Source organism: Schistocerca cancellata, chromosome 4, assembly GCF_023864275.1.
Source record: "Schistocerca cancellata isolate TAMUIC-IGC-003103 chromosome 4, iqSchCanc2.1, whole genome shotgun sequence".
Lineage (NCBI taxonomy): Eukaryota > Metazoa > Arthropoda > Insecta > Orthoptera > Acrididae > Schistocerca > Schistocerca cancellata.
Window position 1 is genome coordinate 305,769,952 of NC_064629.1, and position 19,181 is coordinate 305,789,132.

Genomic DNA, 19,181 nt, shown 5'->3' on the forward strand with positions numbered 1-19,181 from the left:
CAACGGCCGGCAACACCACAGTGGTGTCATCTGCATAGTTTCGCTCAGTGGCCGGCGAAACCACAGTGGTGTCATCAGCATAGTATCACTCAGTGGTCGGCGACAGCACTTTAATATCTTTTGCATTCTGTTGGTGTTTTGTTTGGGTAGCAATAAGTTACACACGTCAACATGTTTTTTGTTTTTATAAGTACTTGTGCCCTTTCATCATGGAGGACGAAAGAGACAAGACTTATGATGAAGGCGCGGACGTCTTGTCCGACGTTCCGGACGACTTGGCTGACAGGGAAGAAGACATTGGATATCAAAAAAATGAAAGTGAAGCAGAATTGTAGGAAGATAGTGAAATACGTCCAAGAAGAATTTGGCGAACACTACAGTTGCCAACTGATTCGGCTGAATCAGACGAAGAAGGCAGTGCACAATGGTCAGACTTTGATTTACAGAGGACCAATACTAAATTTGAAGGATCCCTGGGTCCAAACACATTTCCCAAAGATACACAGAGCATCGAGGATATCGTAGAATTCTATATTGGGAATGATCTACTTGAATATATTAGCAACGAAACCAACAAGTACTACAGTCATATTTTCAGTAGAAGGAAACTGGATAAAAAATATGCCAAATTTGTTGACATTGCAGGACCCGAACTTAGAATACGGTTTGGGCTTGCTATCCTTATGGGAACTGTAAAAATCGCAAGGATCGATGATTACTGGTCAACAAATCCATTGATAGACAAACCGATATTTTGCAAAACGATGTCCCGCAACCGATTCAGACAAATATTACCATTTTTACATTTTTCCGGATAATGCCGACTGGCTTGTCAAAGTGCAATTTGTAATTGATTATTTTTCCAAAAAGTTTAAAGAAACGTTTAATCTAAGTCAAAACATCTCAACTGATGAAGGAATGATACCATGGCGTGGACGATTAAATTTTAAAGTTTACAATCCGTCGAAAATTACAAAATACGGCAAATTCATTCAGATGCTGTGTGATTTGGTTACGGGATACATTTCCTCATTCAAGATATATTCCAGCGCTGGACAGCCTTTAGCAAAAACAGTGATGGAACTATTGACACCTTCTGATGGAAAGTGGCATCACCTCTGCATGGATAATTATTATAACAGAGTAGAACTTGCAGAGAGATTACTTGAAAAGAAAATTCCAGTTTGTGGAATGATACGGCAAAATAGAGGATTTCCAGAAAATTAAAGCGCGCAAAAGTCAATGTGTTTGATGCTTGTCATCAACGGAAAGGTGACAAGCAGCCGGCAACAAGCCAAGTAATCCGAATTAGCACTGCTGGCACCAAGCGAATAAATTTGTATGAGACTTGCGAACAGCAAAGTGTTAAACGCAATGAAAATGTGCCTCTCTCTTGTTAAGATGTGCAACCTGGTGTGCTGTATGAACACCCAGAGTGTCTCTTGTAAGAGCTGTCAGGTGCATTTTCTTTGGTATTTCCTCAAATATCTGCAACTTCAGTTTTGCAATATGTAGCTGGAGTCAGCCCAAACAAATAGCGCTTATCACATCTTTCACGTGACACTCAGTGTCAACAGAAAGCACAAGTTTGTTTCCCATTACAAACAAAATTATTTTTAAAGCAGAATTTAGTCTAGTGTCATCAACAGGGACATAGAAACAGAACAATCAGTACTCCCGACATGAAAACAGAACAATCAGTACTCCAGCAGTGACTGAGCAGCACTGCTGCATGGTGGTTGGTTGGTTTAAAAGAGGAGGGAAGGGACCAAACTACGAGGTCATCGGTCCCTTGTTCCTAATAAAACAATGTGACAAGCATGAGAATAAAACAGACGAGACATATAACACAAAACTGAAAGAAAGGGAGAACCACAAGAACGAAAGAAACAAACACTAAAAGAACAAAAGAGGACAAGAAAACAACACAGAGTCACTAGATATAGAAGAGAGTAAAACAAAAAAGCAGATTACAGTGGCTGGCAGACCACAAGAATAAAAAGGAAAAGCCAGCCACTCTGCAACACATTAAAACTTCCACCCTAAAGGCACTAGGGTGGAGGACACAGAGGGACAAAGGACACGCGCGAAAACTTAGATCAAATGATAAAACCAACCCTCACGAATAAAACATAAAACTAAATCAGCCAATGAGGCGTTGTCAGATAAAATGAGTGGCAACAAGTTCGGTAACCCAAGATTTCGTTGCTGGGCAATCAAAGTGGGACAGTGCACCAGAATATGGGCCACTGTCAACCGGGCGCCACACCGACACTGCGACGGGTCTTCACAGTGCACGAGGCGACCGTCGGTCACCCAAGCATGGCCAATGCGGAGCCGGCAGAGGACAACTGATTCCCTACGAGAGGCCTGCATGGATGACTTCCTCGCATCCGAAGTCTCCTTAATGACACGCAGTTTGCTGTGCGTACTGTTATGCCATTCCGTCGCCCAAAGCTGGAAAAACCCTGCAGCCTAAGTCTGAACGCAGGTCAGGTTCAGAGATGCCCATCTCCAGAAGCGATTTCCGTGTAGCCTGTTTGGCCAGCCTGTCGGCAAGTTTGTTGCCTGGGATGCCGACGTGTCCTGGGGTCCACACAAACACCACTAACGATGGGACCAGTCCAGGGCATAGATGGACTCCTGGATGGACACCACCAAAGGATGGCAAGGGTAGTACTGGTCGATAGCTTGTAGGCTGCTCAAGGAGTCAGTACACAGAAGAAACGATTCCTCGTGGCATGAACAGATATACTGAAGTGCATGAGATACGGACAGCAGCTCTGCAGTGAATACACTGCAGCATTTTAGGCAAGGAATGCTGTTCAATATGGCCTCTGTGGACAAAGGCGAAGCCAACATTACGATCAGCGATCGAGCCTCGGGGTAAACCACTTCAGAGCCCCAGAACACTTCAAGAATAGAGAGGAAGTGACAGTGGAGAGCCACAGGGTTAACGGAGTCCTTAGGGCCACGTGAAAGGTCCAGGTGAAGCTTCGGCCTACAGCTACACCACGGAGGTGTACGTGAATAGACCTTGAGGAGAGATGGTGGAGGGAAGGACTCCAGTTCAGACAGAAGCGATAGGACGTGAACCACAATCATTCACCCTGACCTGGGCCGCCTATGAGGGAGGTGAACTGACGTGGTTGGGAAAAGAAGACTGTAATAAGGATGTTCAGGAGAGCTATGAATGTGTGCAACGTAATTGGCGAGCAGTTCTAGGTGTCTGATTTCCAATGGAGGGACTCCAGCCTCCACCAGTATGCTGGTCACCGGACTCTTCCTAAAGGCTCCTTGTCACAAGTTGAACTCCACAATGGTGCAATGGGTTGAGCAAATGCAATGCTGAGGGCACTGCCGAACCATAAATCACACTCCCACGGTCAAGGCGGGATTCAACAAGGGCTCTGTAGAGCTCCAGCAGCATGGAGCAATCTGCAACCCAGCAGCTCGGGCAGCGGAGGGCATTGAGATGCTGCCAACACTTCTGTTTAAGCTGACGAAGATGAGGAGGCAAAGTCAAACGAGTGTCGAAAATCAAACCTAAGAATTGATACGTCTCCACTACAGTTAACTGGTTCGTCATTAATGTAAAGTGCTGATTCCAGACAAACGGTAAAACACCGACAGAAATGCATTTCAAGCTAGAAATACACAAATTAAATTTAGTGAACACTAGTTTGTATGATTTTATAAGTAACAGCGTTTACAGAAGATTTGTGCACTTTATATAGCTTTTTGTCTGTATCTGCAATTTCCTTGCAGGAATATCCAGGTGAAGTTATCTATCAAACCCAATGAAACAGAGTTACTGGGAAGGATATACAGCATTTTTGTGTAGTCTTCAGATGCATACACTCAGTAACTATAAACAAGACCCGAGTCTCGTATAATTAGTCTATGACATTTAGACAATCAGATATGGCATTAACGACTGTGTCAATGGGAAAGATAATGCACAGGAGAATTTCCACAATGCTAAACAATTTGTTAGCAGCATATGATAGTAGTAATAATAATAATAATAATAATAATAAATAGAAACTTATTTCTGAGATTTTCTTGTGTAATTAATTATGAGCAAAACATGGAAACTGGGCAGCAGGCTTGTTAGTAGTGAAGATTATGTATCTGATGGTCTTTATTGTGTTCAATTACACATAGCAATATGACCTACTGTAATAAGTCCACATAATTACCATTACCATTACCAGCACCACCGTCACCACCACCCTCCTGCCTATATTAGCCACAAGATGTATTAGTAACTGGTGGTGTAGGTTTCAAACTTTAATAAAGTAAGATAACTGGTTTACAGGGAAGTCATAAATGGTCATGTTTAGGCACTTTTAGGACTAACAACAGCTGTAACCACGTGCATACCTGTCAAAAGAAAGTTAAACTAAATGAGTACAGTATCAGAATGTTCACATAAAATTATTCAGGAGGCAAATCTATGGAAGATTGCCCATTGAGAATTGAAATGTGAACAAGTAATGTTCAAAATTCGGGAAAACCATATGCGCTTAAAAATTCAGCTCCACTAGTAACTGTTCCTTTTAGGATTCACCCAAATCATTTGATAGCATATTTTTCTATCACATCAAAATTATCTTGTCCTACTTCTAAACTTTGTAATTACAGAAACATGACCAATCAAAAATGTCGTTGCAATATAATTCAAACTATACAACAAAACTTTTTCAAAATCTATTTTTATTATTTTACAGTTTTAAAGTTTCTGTACCCAAAAATGTTTCCTTTTACTACATAACATGTTGGTTAATGAAATGCCTCAAATATAAAACAAGTTTCTCGGAATTTCTTGGGGAGCTTTACAAGAAAATAAGAAGTGTTTCGCTAAAAATTTGCAGAAAACAGAACCTCATATTAACGCTATTTTGTGAATCTATATCAATAATTTGAAAGACTTTATTGCCGGACATGCATGCATTATATGTCATTCCCATCTTTAATTTTGTTATTACTATAATAAGCGATTGCTCTACATTTCACATTTTATACAAAACATTTTTTGGCATATTACTTTGTTTGTGTTAAATAGAGGAAGACAGCAGCAGAGACAGTCAGAAACATTTGTTACATATGTGGGGATAATGCCATTGGACAGAACATCGCAAGAAAGTGGTTCCCTCATTTTGAGGAGGATTATTACATTCAGGAAGATCTTAAAGGATTTATGGAGAACATTTAAATGCATTAATCCATGCCAGTGTACTCGAGAACTGGCAAACGTGATCATTCCACCTTCAACAACATTTGGATGCAAAGGGGAAGGGATATATACAAAATTTTAAAAAAATTCGTGTGTTATGCTAACACATGGAAAAGAAAGGAATGGTTGAGCTGAAACAAAGCAAGAACTCCCCACAGAAAGACCTGCATGCATCTACAAAAGAATGTTATGCATCTGGTGGAACAGCGACAGTGTGGTGTACTATGAATTGATTCCCCAAGGTGTAACCATCACTGATGTCATTTATTGTCAACAACTGAGACGTCTTGCAGATGCAATACAGAAACAATGAGCAGGAAGACTGCACGAAATGATGTTACTCCATGATAACGCATGCCCATCCGCATTCTGCTAGACTGACAAAAAATAATACATAAGAGCTGGGTTGGGAGGTCATTTCGCACCCACCTCATTTACCTGATCTTGTGCCCTAAGATTTTTATCTTCTCCCCCTCTATTAAACAACCCACATGAAAGTTTACTCCGTACATGTCTTAAGTTCCTCACCTGAAAACTATACTTGCGGAATCAAAATGTTACCCCAGCGTTGGCAAGCTGTTGTAAATAGTGAAGAAAAATATATTACTGACAACTGAAGTCTCTGTTGTGTTTATTAAACTAACAAAAAATGCTATGAGCTTATCACCAACCCAATGATAATCATTCATCCTGTTCCATTTTGTGAGTAGGCTTTTGTGGTAAGTTAATGACTATCCTTCGAGTATATGACAGTTCAGTTCTTATATATTTCCATGACACCCCTGAGTTGTGCCAAACAGATCTGTGCCCATTCATGCTGCATTTCTTTGTAGAAGTTTAATATCCCCTATTAGTCTTATCTGGTATGAGTCCCACACATTTGAGCAATATTCTAAGATGGAAAGAGTATTTTGTAAGCAGTCTTTTTTATAGACTGACTGCATTTTTCCAGTATCCTACCAATTAAATGAAGTCTTCCATTGGCTTTACCTATCAGAAGATGGTTTGAAGTTTTCCTCCTTGGCTGTTTTCACAAGTATTCAAATTATTATACCTTGCAGGACTGGACATTTTTGGCCCTACAGGCCATTTTCAAGTGCAGTAGGTGTCAATGTGTTGGACAATTATCCCATTAATAAACAGTGATACAGCCAATCTGAAAGCAAGCACATCACATGCAAGCATCAGAATTAAAACCAGAAATCTTACTGCATGCCATAACAGTCATCTTTATAACTAATGCCGTGTTATAGGACACTATAGGTGCTTGCTTTCGTTTAACACCGAGTGTATGAAGTGTGGGAAGAATGACAGCTTAAAAGCCTCAGTGAGTATTTGACAACAAAAGTGAGCTAATACAGTGTCCCATAACATGACAATAATTACGAGGGTAATTTAATAATTAGAGAGACAAATTGGCCTGGAGAAAAAAGCATTTATTTTTCCAAAACAATACTTTTTCTACTTATCAACATAATCCCCTTGAACATTTATGCACTTGTTCCAACAACTACAAGCTTTTTTATTCCAGCTGTAAAGAACTCTTGATCTTAATGTTTGAACCAATTTCCCACAAAATTTTTCATGTCCTCATTGTCCTGGAACCTCTTCCCATGTAATGCCTCCTTCAGTGCACCAAACAAATGGAGATCACTAGGTGCTAAACCAGGACTTAAAGGGGGATGAAGCAGTACTTCCCAGCCCATTTTGTTGATGGTTTCACAGGTTAGTTGAGCAATATGAAGACGTGTTGTCTTGCTGGAGAATCACACCTCTCCTCTAGAATCCACGTCGTCTCTCTCTCTCTCTCTCTCTCTCTCTCTCTCTCTCTCTCTCTCTCTCTCTCTCTCGTGGCTGGCTTCACCTTGTTTAAAATCAAAGCCGAGTAGTACTGGCTGTTCATTGTACACTGCTCTTCGAGATAATCACAAAAAACTGGACATTCAGCATCCCAAAGCATTGTTAACATGAAGTTTCCTTCTGATATTTGAATGAATTTTTTCTTGATAGGTGAGTTGGTGTGCTTCCACTCCATGCTTTGTCTTTTTGGTTCTAGCTCTTAGTAGTGAACCCAAGTTTCATCATAAGTTACAATTTTGTTGAGAAAGTGTTCACCACCTCTTGCACAACATTCCTTTAGCTCTGTGCACTCTCTCAACCTTGTTTCGTTGTGTAGCTGCATCAACTCCTTTGGGGCCCATCATGCAAATGTTTCGTGGTACTTCAGCTTGTTACAGATAATGTTATGAACTGTACCAGTACTAACTTGAACCTTATCAACTATCATTTCCACAGTCACACAGCAGTCAGCAGGAATCATGTCATCAATTTGACTTTCAAGTGAGGGAGTTGAAACTGCAACTGGTCAGCTGGAACAGTGTTCGTTAGTCACTGAGTTGCGACTATTTTTGAACTGCTCTACCCTCTTGTAAAAATTTGCACGATTCATACAACCTTCACCACAAACTTTAGACATTCTACAGTATATATTCACTGGTTTCTCACCATCAACAAGTAAAAACCGAATAACAGAACATTGTTCAGCTAATGTGGAGTTTCAAGCGAACGCGCCATCTTGAAATGTATTTTTGAGGTTATAAACAAAACAATGTCGATACATCAGCTGATCAGCCCTCATCCCAGTGATGCCAAATTAAAGCCATAAAAGTACCAAACTTGCCCTACAAACAGTTTTTTCCCCAGACCAATGTGCATCTCTAATTATTGAATGACCCTTGTATAAATATTACTATTACTGCATGCAGTATGCTTTCTGGTTTCAATCCTGACGCTTCCATGTTATGTGCTCACGTTCAGGTCGGCTATATCGCCATTCATTAACAGGATAATTATACAACGCATTGACACATACTACACTTGAAAAATGGCTTGTAAGATAATCATGCAAGGTATAATAAACTGAAGACTTGTGAAATATAGCTATGGTGGAAAACTTCCAAATGTCCTTTAACAAATATGTGGCTGCACGATTCATTATATCTTAGATTGCATATCATACATATTGCCTTTTTTTTTTTTTTTTTTTTTTTTTTTTTTTTTTTTTTTTGTAATTCTGAAGATAGCTCTGACGCAGGATGAGTTCCCCAAAATATGGTTACATACAGTAATATGGAGTGACAGTAAGAATAATATACTTCTATAAGAACTATTTTGGTGACTCAGTCATTAAGTACTCTTAGAACATAATACACAGTTGACAGCTTATTCGAGATATAATTGACACGAGTATGCCATTTAAGATTTTCACCAAGCCATATACCAAGAAATTTAACACAGCTCACATTGGACAGCTCTTGGTTGTTAAGGAGCGTTATGGAAATTTTGCATTTTTGAGAGGCTGAAGCTAATCTGAGGGTTTTTTTTTGCACATTAACACAGATTATTCTCATTGAACCATCTGCTCAGTGATAAGTGGTTTAATCTTTTGGTCATGGTCAGCTTTGTCTGTACCTTTTACAGATTACTTTTGTGATCAGCAAAAAGTGTAGTATGCCCTGAAGTAAGTTTCATGTTTATGTTATAAATACATAGCAGAAACGGTATGGGCCCCAGGATTGAGCCTTATGGTACACCATATATAACAGGCATTATCTCTGAGGACTGCACAGTACACTGATGAACTGTAGTATCCTTTCTACAAATCTCAACCTTTTGTACACTGTTTGACACGTATGATTTCAACTGTCAGTTTGCAGTTCCTCTTAAACATTTATTAGATAACCTTCAAAGGAGTATGGTGTGGTCAACAGCAGCAAAAGCTTTAGACAGATGTAAAAAAAATACCAGTAGTAATTTCCTTATTATCTAATGGTTTTAATTTAGTATTGAGACACACATACACTGCTGTGGTTTCTGATGATAAAATATTCCAATCTGATGGGAAACAATTTCTCAAATATTTTTGAAAATGTGCCGAGTTGTGCAACTGGCCTGTAATTACCTACATCATTTTCAGGTCCCTTTTTGCGGAGTGGGTTAACTTAAGCAATCTTTAGGAGGCCAGGGAAAACTCTATTCTAACGGATGCATTAGTTGTACGAGTTAGCTATTCTACATTGCATTCCCCGCATTTCTTTACAATTAAATCTAGTAGGTTGTCACTGCCACTGGAGTATTTACTTTTTAGTCTCTTTCTACCTGTGAGCACTTCAGTTTTTCAGGCTCTGAGGAGCAACATTGATGCTTTCAAGGGTTCCGCATGTGTTGGGTGTTTAGTACTTGCTCTATGACATTTTTACTTTATCGGGGTCAGTTGTCATTAAAAACATTTACTATTTTTTTCTGGTTCTGATGTCAACTCATCATACAGATTTAATTTTAAAGCTTTCTTTATAGCATGCTGTTTGTTGTTAGTTTCATTTCTCAGATTTCCAAACGCCATTATTTTTATTATTAATTCCTTTATTAATTTACAATTATACAATTTCTTTTGCTTGTTGAATTAGGTCCATCTACGTGTGTATTGGCAAGGCATAGATGGTGACATTATGTGGCTTATCGTCGCTTACACTCACTGTGTTCGGCAACAGGCAGTCCCATGGTTATCTTTTCCTCCGCGGCCAATGCCGCAGCGACTATGAGAGGCGTCTACACGTTGATTTTGTTTGGCCCTTCCTATATCAGTATTGGCTCATTGTAGTAGACATCTATTCTAAGTTTCCCTATGTGGTTTGATCTCTGCCCACATTCGTAGTGGCCACTAATTCGGCCCTGTATAAGGTTTTTGTAATTGAGGAACTTCCGTACACCGTGGTTACTGATAATGGCACCCAGTTTGTCTCTCAAGAATTTTTCAGGCTAGTGGTGTTCGCATCTCACAGTTCCTCATTTCATTCTCAATGTAATGGGGAAGCCGAACACATGGATCAGATGTTTAAAACTCACATGCCCCAGCAGGTCCTATGAAGCTGCTTTAGACCATTTTTTGAGTTTGTACCATTTCACTCCGGTGGGGGGACAAGAGCCCGGTGGAGCTGCTACATGGATCCTCCTCCACTTTCTGCATCTGATGCCATGTCCACTTGCATCACCTGCTCGCAACACTTCCAGCCGGGTGTGCCTGACTGGGCTCATGTTTTCAGCTGCCGGCTGAAATGAGTTCCCATAGGCATCATCAAGTGAGGCCGGGGCCAGCACCTGTGCATTGTCTGCACTCCAGATGGGTGGACATCCCATCACTTTCACCTCCTTCGTCTACACATGGCACAGGCTGTTCTGGAGGGATCCCCACCCGCCCCCGATGCCATTGATGGCTGTTCCTGTGTCACAGATGGTCCGGTTCGCAACACAGCAGGGGGTGCTACCTGGCCGATTGCTGTCTATGGTTCCTGCTTCCATCCCAACTGCCATCGTCTGTGCAGCTGCCCTGGCACTGGACGCCACTGCCATCTCTGTTGCTGGTTCCTGTGCAGCCATTGTCTCCAACGCTCCCGTGACGCCTCTGGCACAGACCGCTGACCTCGAGGAGGATGCTGCTATGGAGATACCCTCCCTCGTCCTGCCCCAGGCCTCTCATGAGGTGGGAACAGCATGCCAAACCTCCCCCTAATCACTTCTGCCCCTACTCGCTGGTGACTGCCCACCACATGCTGCAGCAGCTGCCAGCATCGGGCGATGAAACAGACTTCAGCACTGTCATTGGTGTTTTCCATGACTTGTAATCACAGTGCCTTGTGAGATTAGTGATTTTTGTCACAGTACCAGTGTTTCTTTCAGTACCATGCATTTTTCTGTGCTTGATTTACATTCACTCATTAAGCATGCAATTTCAGAGATCATGCGTCCATACAGTTCACAGGCCTGTTCATAGAGGCCACTTGGGTCCGTCCTCTGGCACACTCTGGTGAGCCGTTGAAGAAATAGTATTATTTAAGGGATTGCAAATGAGTACTCAACTAAGTCTGTAATCTGTATTACTATTATACAGTCAATGTGTTCAGTGCTACACTCACCCTGTAATTCACTGGTGTTTCTCTATATAGTACTATGTTACATAAATCATGTTTGTTCTTGGTATAGCAACCAGGAACTGCCAGATCACAGCTCAACAGAGCTATTACAACTCTGAGTGGCAATTGTATAAACTTTTCTGACTGGAGTGCAATTTTATCCTTAGTTCACTAAATGAACCCAATTCATTAATTCACTACGTTTTGTACCACTGAAGTTGAATCAGATGAACAAGGTACAGTGTTTATCTAAATTACCTTAAAGCATGCTGGGCAACACCACCAAGTCAGCAATCAACACAATTACAGCACTTCAAGTGCAGATATTAAACATACATTGTAGATTTGTAGTGTTTATTGGTAACTACTGTGTATTGTAAAGATGGAAGAAAAAGAGCAGAAGTAAGTGCACTCTCCAAACTCCTCCACAACTGATAAAGATTTATTGCTGGAAATGATCTTGGGTCAGTATCCTGTAGCATAAAATCCAGTTGTTAATAGTAAGCTGCAAGCTTGAGTCAGTGGCTGGTTTTTTTTCAGTTGGTTTCAGATGATGTTTTCTTACAATAGTTGTGATTGTTGTACAGTATTTTTTACCCAACTGAAACTTCAGGGGAAATTGTTTATCATTTAATTTCAAGAATAGGTTCAATCTTTCACGAAAGATGAACGGATCTCACTGGAACTCACTGTTGTCCTCTGTACAGACATCGAAGGAGTCATCTCTGTAAAGCACTTGAAAAGAGAAATTATAAATCTCAGTGCTGAAGTTTCTTTAACACAGAATGCTACCCAACAGTGGCACAAGCCACTAGGAAAACAGCAAAAGGCAATTCAGGCAGTATGGTTTCAAACATAGTTGCCATAATTATTTTCATGTCCAATACGGAGGACAAATCATTTGTCACCTGATATAAAACAGCTGGGACTAGCTGTTAAGTAGTGCAGCCAATTTGACTTTGAACACAAACTGTTTTGCACTGTGGTGTTGTGTCACAACAGGATTTCAGCTGTTTGCTGACTATGATGCATAAATACATGTTACAGATATTTGAATATAGGTTTAGCCTCCTTTCTGTGCAGACAAATGTTTTAATAGTTCAGATTTTAAAGCCACTGTTATTCAATGTTAAAGGGACTGCTGCTGCAGTGAGAGGCAAAGGTACACATTTGCATTGTCTGCTTAGGTGCAGATGTCACAAAACTTAAGGTTGGTTTGTACACCACAGCTATTTATTAGACATGGTCGTTGCCTTCTGTTGACCACTGAACTGACTAACCTAACCAGATACATGGGGACCTGAAGTTTAACATGCACTCCAAGCCATGGTGCAACTAGTCATTTTTCACATTAACAAACACTGATGGGGGCGAAAAAAGTGGGGGGAAAAAAAACATTGGACCTACTCAAGAACGAACACTACCCCATTGGATTCATAGTCCAACATAGAATATTGAGCCATATCGAGGTCTGCTTGTAACATAGCTGACTGATGTAGGTGTATTCCAAATACTTCAAATTTCCCTTTCTTACAGCCACAAAATATCTATGAAATGCCTTTAAATTTTTCACAGTGGTTGTGAGTCAGCTAGATTTCTCATGGGTCAGTTATCTGCATGCATTACTTATGCTGCCAATAACTTCCTTTGCCCTTTGGCTGGTGATGACAAGTTAGCTCTTTATGCTGCGCATTTCCTAGGGCATTGATGAGTTTAAGTGCAGCCTCTATGTTTTGCTTGAACACTGTCAATGAGTTAGCTAGGATCTTCTTGCTGTCCCCTGACAGGTGACGAATACAGTCACACCAGCGCTCAAGTGCCTCTTTGCTGTTGACTATTTTAAGCATACAACAGATTTTTTTACTCCATATCTCAGAATATTTTTGCATTTGAAGTCCTGATTGATAATTTGTATTCTGATACTTTGTCTTTTGTGATCTTTTCCTGCTGCATTTGACTGCTCTCCATATACTGTTTTTCAGGATTGGCACCACAATATTTTTCCTCATCATGTATTCTAATGTAGAGATCACTGAGATACAAAGAGTGACAGTGAAGATGAATTTTTTAATGTCAATGTAAGAGAGAACTTAACCACAGATTCTGAAGGCTATAGTACCGAGCGAGGTGGCGCAGTGGTTAGCACACTGGACTCGCATTCGGGAGGACGACGGTTCAATCCCGTCTCCGGCCATCCTGATTTAGGTTTTCCGTGATTTCCCTAAATCGCTTCAGGCAAATGCCGGGATGGTTCCTTTGAAAGGGCACGGCCGATTTCCTTCCCCATCCTTCCCTCACCCGAGCTTCCGCTCCGTCTCTAATGACCTCGTTGTCGACGGGACGTTAAACACTAATCTCCTCCTCCTCCTCTGAAGGCTATAGTCCCATGCCCTCTACATCAGCAGGTGTAACACTACAGTCTTATGTTTCAACAAGAGATGTAATTGATAGTTTATCTAATTCCAAAGTTCTGAAACTGACAGTGGAATATTTGGGAAAAAACACAGTTAACTGAAAAATTTGACTGGAAAGAAAATGATATTCACCTGCTTAATCACACATTTGATGACTAGACTTTAGGACAAGTGTCAGCTAGGGAATTATCTAAGCATTCAGTCATTTTCATGTTAATTTTTGACAGATTCTGTGCTTGGAAATACAAGAACGGATGGTTTGAAGTGCTGTGGTATCTATTTGTTAAGTGAACTAAAGTAAAAATGCAGTGTACACTGAATCACATATACAAAAATAATAAACCATCTATTTATGATATGGAGCTACTCATATGTGAACAAAATATATTCATACACCTCGACTGCCATTGCCTTTATGATGTAACTGCACACAAAGTGTACCTTTCGTACATTGCCATAAACTATTCAGGCCCGTGCACAATACACATCTTGGCATTTGATACTCTCTACAGATGAATTATTGTGCCAGGCAACACAAAGGAAAGGACAAACATATTGGGCTATGTATGCCTAATTTCGAAAGTTATACTAAAGTTATGAAATATTACTAATTGCATGACAGAACTAAGTCATCAATTTCCCAAAGACTGGAAGTTACCTGAAATTTAAGAATAGCATTGTCAATTTTTTTTTAATGCTTTATCTGAAAACTACCTTGAGCAGTTAAACAGAGAACCGACTCGTGGCGATAACATATTAGACCTTCTGGTGACAAACAGACCCAAACTATTTGAAAAAGTTAACGCAGAACAGGGAATTAGCGATCATAAAGCAGTTACGGCATCGATGATTTCAGCCGTAAATAGGAATATTAAAAAGGGTAGGAAGATTTTTCTGTTTAGAAAAAGTGACAAAAAGCAGATTTCAGAGTACCTGTTGGCTCAACACAAAAGTTTTGTCTCAAGTACAGATAGTGTTGAGGATCAGTGGACAAAGTTCAAAACCGTCGTACATTATGCGTTAGATGAGTATGTGCCAAGCAAGATCGTAAGAGATGGAAAAGAGCCACCGTGGTACAACAACCGAGTTAGAAAACTGCTGCGGAAGCAAAGGGAACTTCACAGCAAACAAACATAGCCAAAGCCTTGCAGACAAAAATTACACGAAGCGAAATGTAGTGTGAGGAGGGCTATGCGAGAGGCGTTCAATGAATTCGAAAGTAAAGTTCTATGTACTGACTTGGCAGAAAATCCTAAGAAATTTTGGTCTTATGTCAAAGCGGTAGGTGGATGAAAACAAAATGTCCAGACACTCTGTGACCAAAATGGTACTGAAACAGAGGATGAAAGACTAAAGGCCGAAATACTAAATGTCTTTCAAAACTTGTTTCACAGAGGAAGATTGCACTGTAGTTCCTTCTCTAGATTGTCGCACAGATGACAAAATGGTAGGTATCGAAATAGACGACAGAGGGATAGAGAAACAATTAAAATCGCTCAAAAGAGGAAAGGCCTCTGGACCTGATGGGATACCAGTTCAATTTTACACAGAGTACGCGAATGAACTTGCCCCCCTTCTTGCAGCGGTGTACCGTAGGTCTCTAGAAGAGCGTAGCGTTCCAAGGGATTGGAAAAGGGCACAGATCATCCCCGTTTTCAAGAAGGGATGTCGAACAGATGTGCAGAACTATAGACCTATATCTCTAACGTCGATCAGTTGTAGAATTTTGGAACACGTATTGTGTTCGAGTATAATGGCTTTTCTGGAGACTAGAAATCTACTCTGTAGGAATCAGCATGGGTTTCGAAAAAGACGGTCATGTGAAACCCAGCTCGCGCTATTCGTCCACGAGACTCAGAGGGCCATAGACACGGGTTCCCAGGTAGATGCCGTGTTTCTTGACTTCCGCAAGGCGTTCGATACAGTTCCCCACAGTCGTTTAATGAACAAAGTAAGAGCATATGGACTATCAGACCAATTGTGTGATTGGATTGAGGAGTTCCCAGATAACAGGACGCAGCATGTCATTCTCAATGGAGAGAAGTCTTCCGAAGTAAGAGTGATTTCAGGTGTGCCGCAGGGGAGTGTCATAGGACCGTTGCTATTCACAATATACATAAATGACCTGGTGGATGATATTGGAAGTTCACTGAAGCTTTTTGCAGATGATGCTGTGGTGTATCGAGAGGTTGTAACAATGGAAAATTGTACTGAAATGCAGGAGGATCTGCAGCGAATTGACGCATGGTGCAGGGAATGGCAATTGAATCTCAATGTAGACAAGTGTAATGTGCTGCGAATACACAGAAAGATAGATCCTTTATCATTTAGCTACAAAATAGCAGGTCAGCAACTGGAAGCAGTTAATACCATGAATTATCTGGGAGTACGCATTAGGAGTGATTTAAAATGGAATGATCATATAATGTTGATCGTCGGTAAAGCAGATGCCAGAATGAGATTCATTGGAAGAATCCTAAGGAAATGCAATCCGAAAACAAAGGAAGTAGGTTACAGTACACTTGTTCGCCCACTGCTTGAATACTGCTCAGCAGTGTGGGATCCGTACCAGATAGGGTTGATAGAAGATATGAGAAGATCCAACGGAGAACAGCGCGCTTCGTTACAGGATCATTTAGTAATCGCGAAAGCATTACGGAGATGATAGATGAACTCCAGTGGAAGACTCTGCAGGAGAGATGCTCAGTAGCTCGGTACGGGCTTTTGTCAAAGTTTCGAGAACATACCTTCACCGAAGAGTCAAGCAGTATATTGCTCCCTCCTACGTATATCTCGCGAAGAGACCATGAGGATAAAATCAGAGAGATTAGAGCCCACACAGAAGCATACCGACAATTCTTCTTTCCACGAACAATACGAGACTGGAATAAAAGGGAGAACCGATAGAGGTACTCAGGGTACCCTCCGCCACACACCGTCAGGTGGCTTGCGGAGTATGGATGTAGATGTAGATGATGCGCTTCTCCAATTTCTGGCTTCTTACCATTTCACCCCCATGCGCAACCACAGCCCGGCTGAGCTCTTACATGGCCGACAGCCCCGCACGCTACTTCATCTTCTGTGGCCTTCCACCTCACGGCCGCCGGTGCCTTCGCTTGGCCAGTTCACCGCCGACGACCTTGTATGGGTACGGGGATATGGCAGGCGGCCAAAATGGAGTCCTGGTCGCATCTTACGACACCGTGGCCAATGCCTGTATGAAATCCAGACAGACACGGGTGTTGCAGTGCATCAATCTGACCAGCTTCGGCCTCGTATGCCGGCAATGCCTGTTCCGGATGCCGCTACACCACCTTCGGTTCTACCTGACACTCAGAATACTGGAATCTCTCATTACTCACAACACAGTCCTCTCACCATCATATCGGTGTCAGCACAAGAACTGACGCCACCAGGAGACGTGCCCATGCAGGAACCAGATGACCATCATCTGTCGGAGCAACTCTACTCGCCTCCTCCTCCTACGGACACGGACACATTGCCCATGTCTCCTGTTATAACAGCCAGACTTGCTGCAACAGGCAGATTGGTGCATGGGGCCCCAGCAGATTCGACCACCATGTCTCCTGTCATCTCGACCAGTTATCATCAGGGACACCTCCGTCCTTACGGGAAGCCTCCTCCTCGAGACTTTACGGAAAGTCAAACACCTATGGACGTTAGCAATCTACAGGCCACCTCCATCAAGACCTGTGCAAAAAATTCAAAGGGGGGAAAAGTGTTGTGACTCGCCGATCTCTCAAAGTGCCGCCGCACAGTTACGTGCGTCCTCTACATGCGGCGCTGTCTGCCAGCCATGCAGCAGCAGCACCACCTAAGCAGCCAGCCAGCCAGCCAGCCAGCCAGCAGCTGCTAGACTTGGACTCAGTTATTATTTGACTGTTAAAGTGTACACACGTCTTACTCTGTTTCCTTGATCTGTGACTTTCATGTATTGCGTCTTCCTTGAAATATATTTGTTCAACTTGAAGTTATAACAACCAGTCAATGTGTAACTGCTGTCCTCCAAAGGGCGTTGGGTGAGTACCTTGTGACAGTGGTCCCCTTTTAAGAATACTGGAGGGTGTGTTATTCCTGCCTCCCCCTACCCATTTTTCCGGCGGAAACAATAGTGCTAACATTTACTTACACTAACTTCGAAGTGAAAGTTATACTATTCATAACTGTTTCATAAAAACTTTTGACAAATCTCAGACTACTAAAGAAAAACATAATACACGTAATAGATAATGTTTCAAAATATTACAACAACACAGAAATTTAAATTCTGTAAATGAGGCAGAATACAACATACAGTTTGTTGCACTACATAAAGCATCAACATTAATTAAATTTAGTTTTTGTTATGTCAGCATATTTTGTACAATAACATGTCTAGTGTAAAATAAATCAATGCAGAAGATTGTTTATACAGATCTCTAAAGCAGTCTTTTGTTGAAATGGGTAATTTGGAACACCACATTATCATGAAATTCTCTATTTTGAATGGCTTACCACCAATGGAAATTCATCCAGAGTTGGTAAAGGTTTATAATGTATCTGGTTTTTCACTTTCAACAGTTAAGAAATGGACAGCTGAATTCAAACCTGACCATAATTCTCTTGATGGTTACCCATGTGAAGGCTGTTGCAAAAAAGGAACAACAGATGGAAATACCAAGAAAGTACACAACACAATGTTCAATGATTGGCAATTAAGTGTGCACAAAATAACCAATGTCATAGAATCGATTGATGAGGTTAAAGGGACCAAACTATAAGGTCATCAATCCCTTAATCCTTCATGTGTCAAGCCAGGAATAGCCCCAGAGAGGAAGGACACAAAAGACATATCCCAATGGACTCTATTATACCCGAGAATCAAGAAAACCTAGAGACAGAAGGAAATAGAAGTGGAAGAGGGGTAAAAGGGGGAAGGTGGGAGAGTTGCCCCACACAGAAAGCAGTTTGAGACCCCTTTGACACATTAAGTGACCAGAGACACACCCTCTGCTTCTGACCAATGCTTCCAAATTCTCCACTACCACAAAGAAGCTAGCTAAATGGACAAGATAAAAATCTCAGGAAAGAAAACAATGAGTGTCAACCAATGACAGATGTACAACAATAAGAATTAAAGAGGTGGGAAAGGCAGGAGCCAGACCAGACCACAAGTAAGGGCAGCCATGTGCTCCTCAGTTTGAAGCAGGCAATGAGACACCCCACCAACCTCTCAAGCGGCCTATGGGGCTAATATGCCCTACATCAGAGAGAGGAGTAAAAACCACTGTCACAAGTAAAATGCAAAACTAAATCAACCACTTTGGCATAATCTGCTATAACCAGAGGTAGTGTGCCAGCAAGTTTAAAGTTTCGCCATAAAGTGGCCAAATTAAGGCAGTCTAGTAAGATGTGGGCCACTGTGACATGGGCACCATACCAACTGTGGAGTGGATCCTCACATCTGAGGATGTGGCCATGGGTCAGCCTAGTGTGGCCAATGCAAAGCTGACACAGCACTATGAGAAGACTGCCACATGGTCGCCTCTCCTTTTGGTC

At 41.4% G+C, this 19,181-nt stretch overlaps 1 protein-coding gene across 3 annotated transcripts in view; it reads right to left on the reverse strand.

Annotated features, from left to right (window-relative positions):
• Positions 1-19,181, reverse strand: part of LOC126183474 (mucin-5AC-like) — a 653,654-nt gene that overhangs the window by 585,661 nt on the left and 48,812 nt on the right. The window contains exon 3 of one of the 3 annotated variants that reach the window (XM_049925492.1): positions 6,230-6,395. The exons of the other annotated variants lie outside the window; for them this stretch is intronic. The gene's annotated coding sequence lies outside the window, so the exon portion shown is untranslated. The remainder of the gene's footprint in view (positions 1-6,229; positions 6,396-19,181) is intronic. 3 annotated transcript variants of the gene reach the window in all.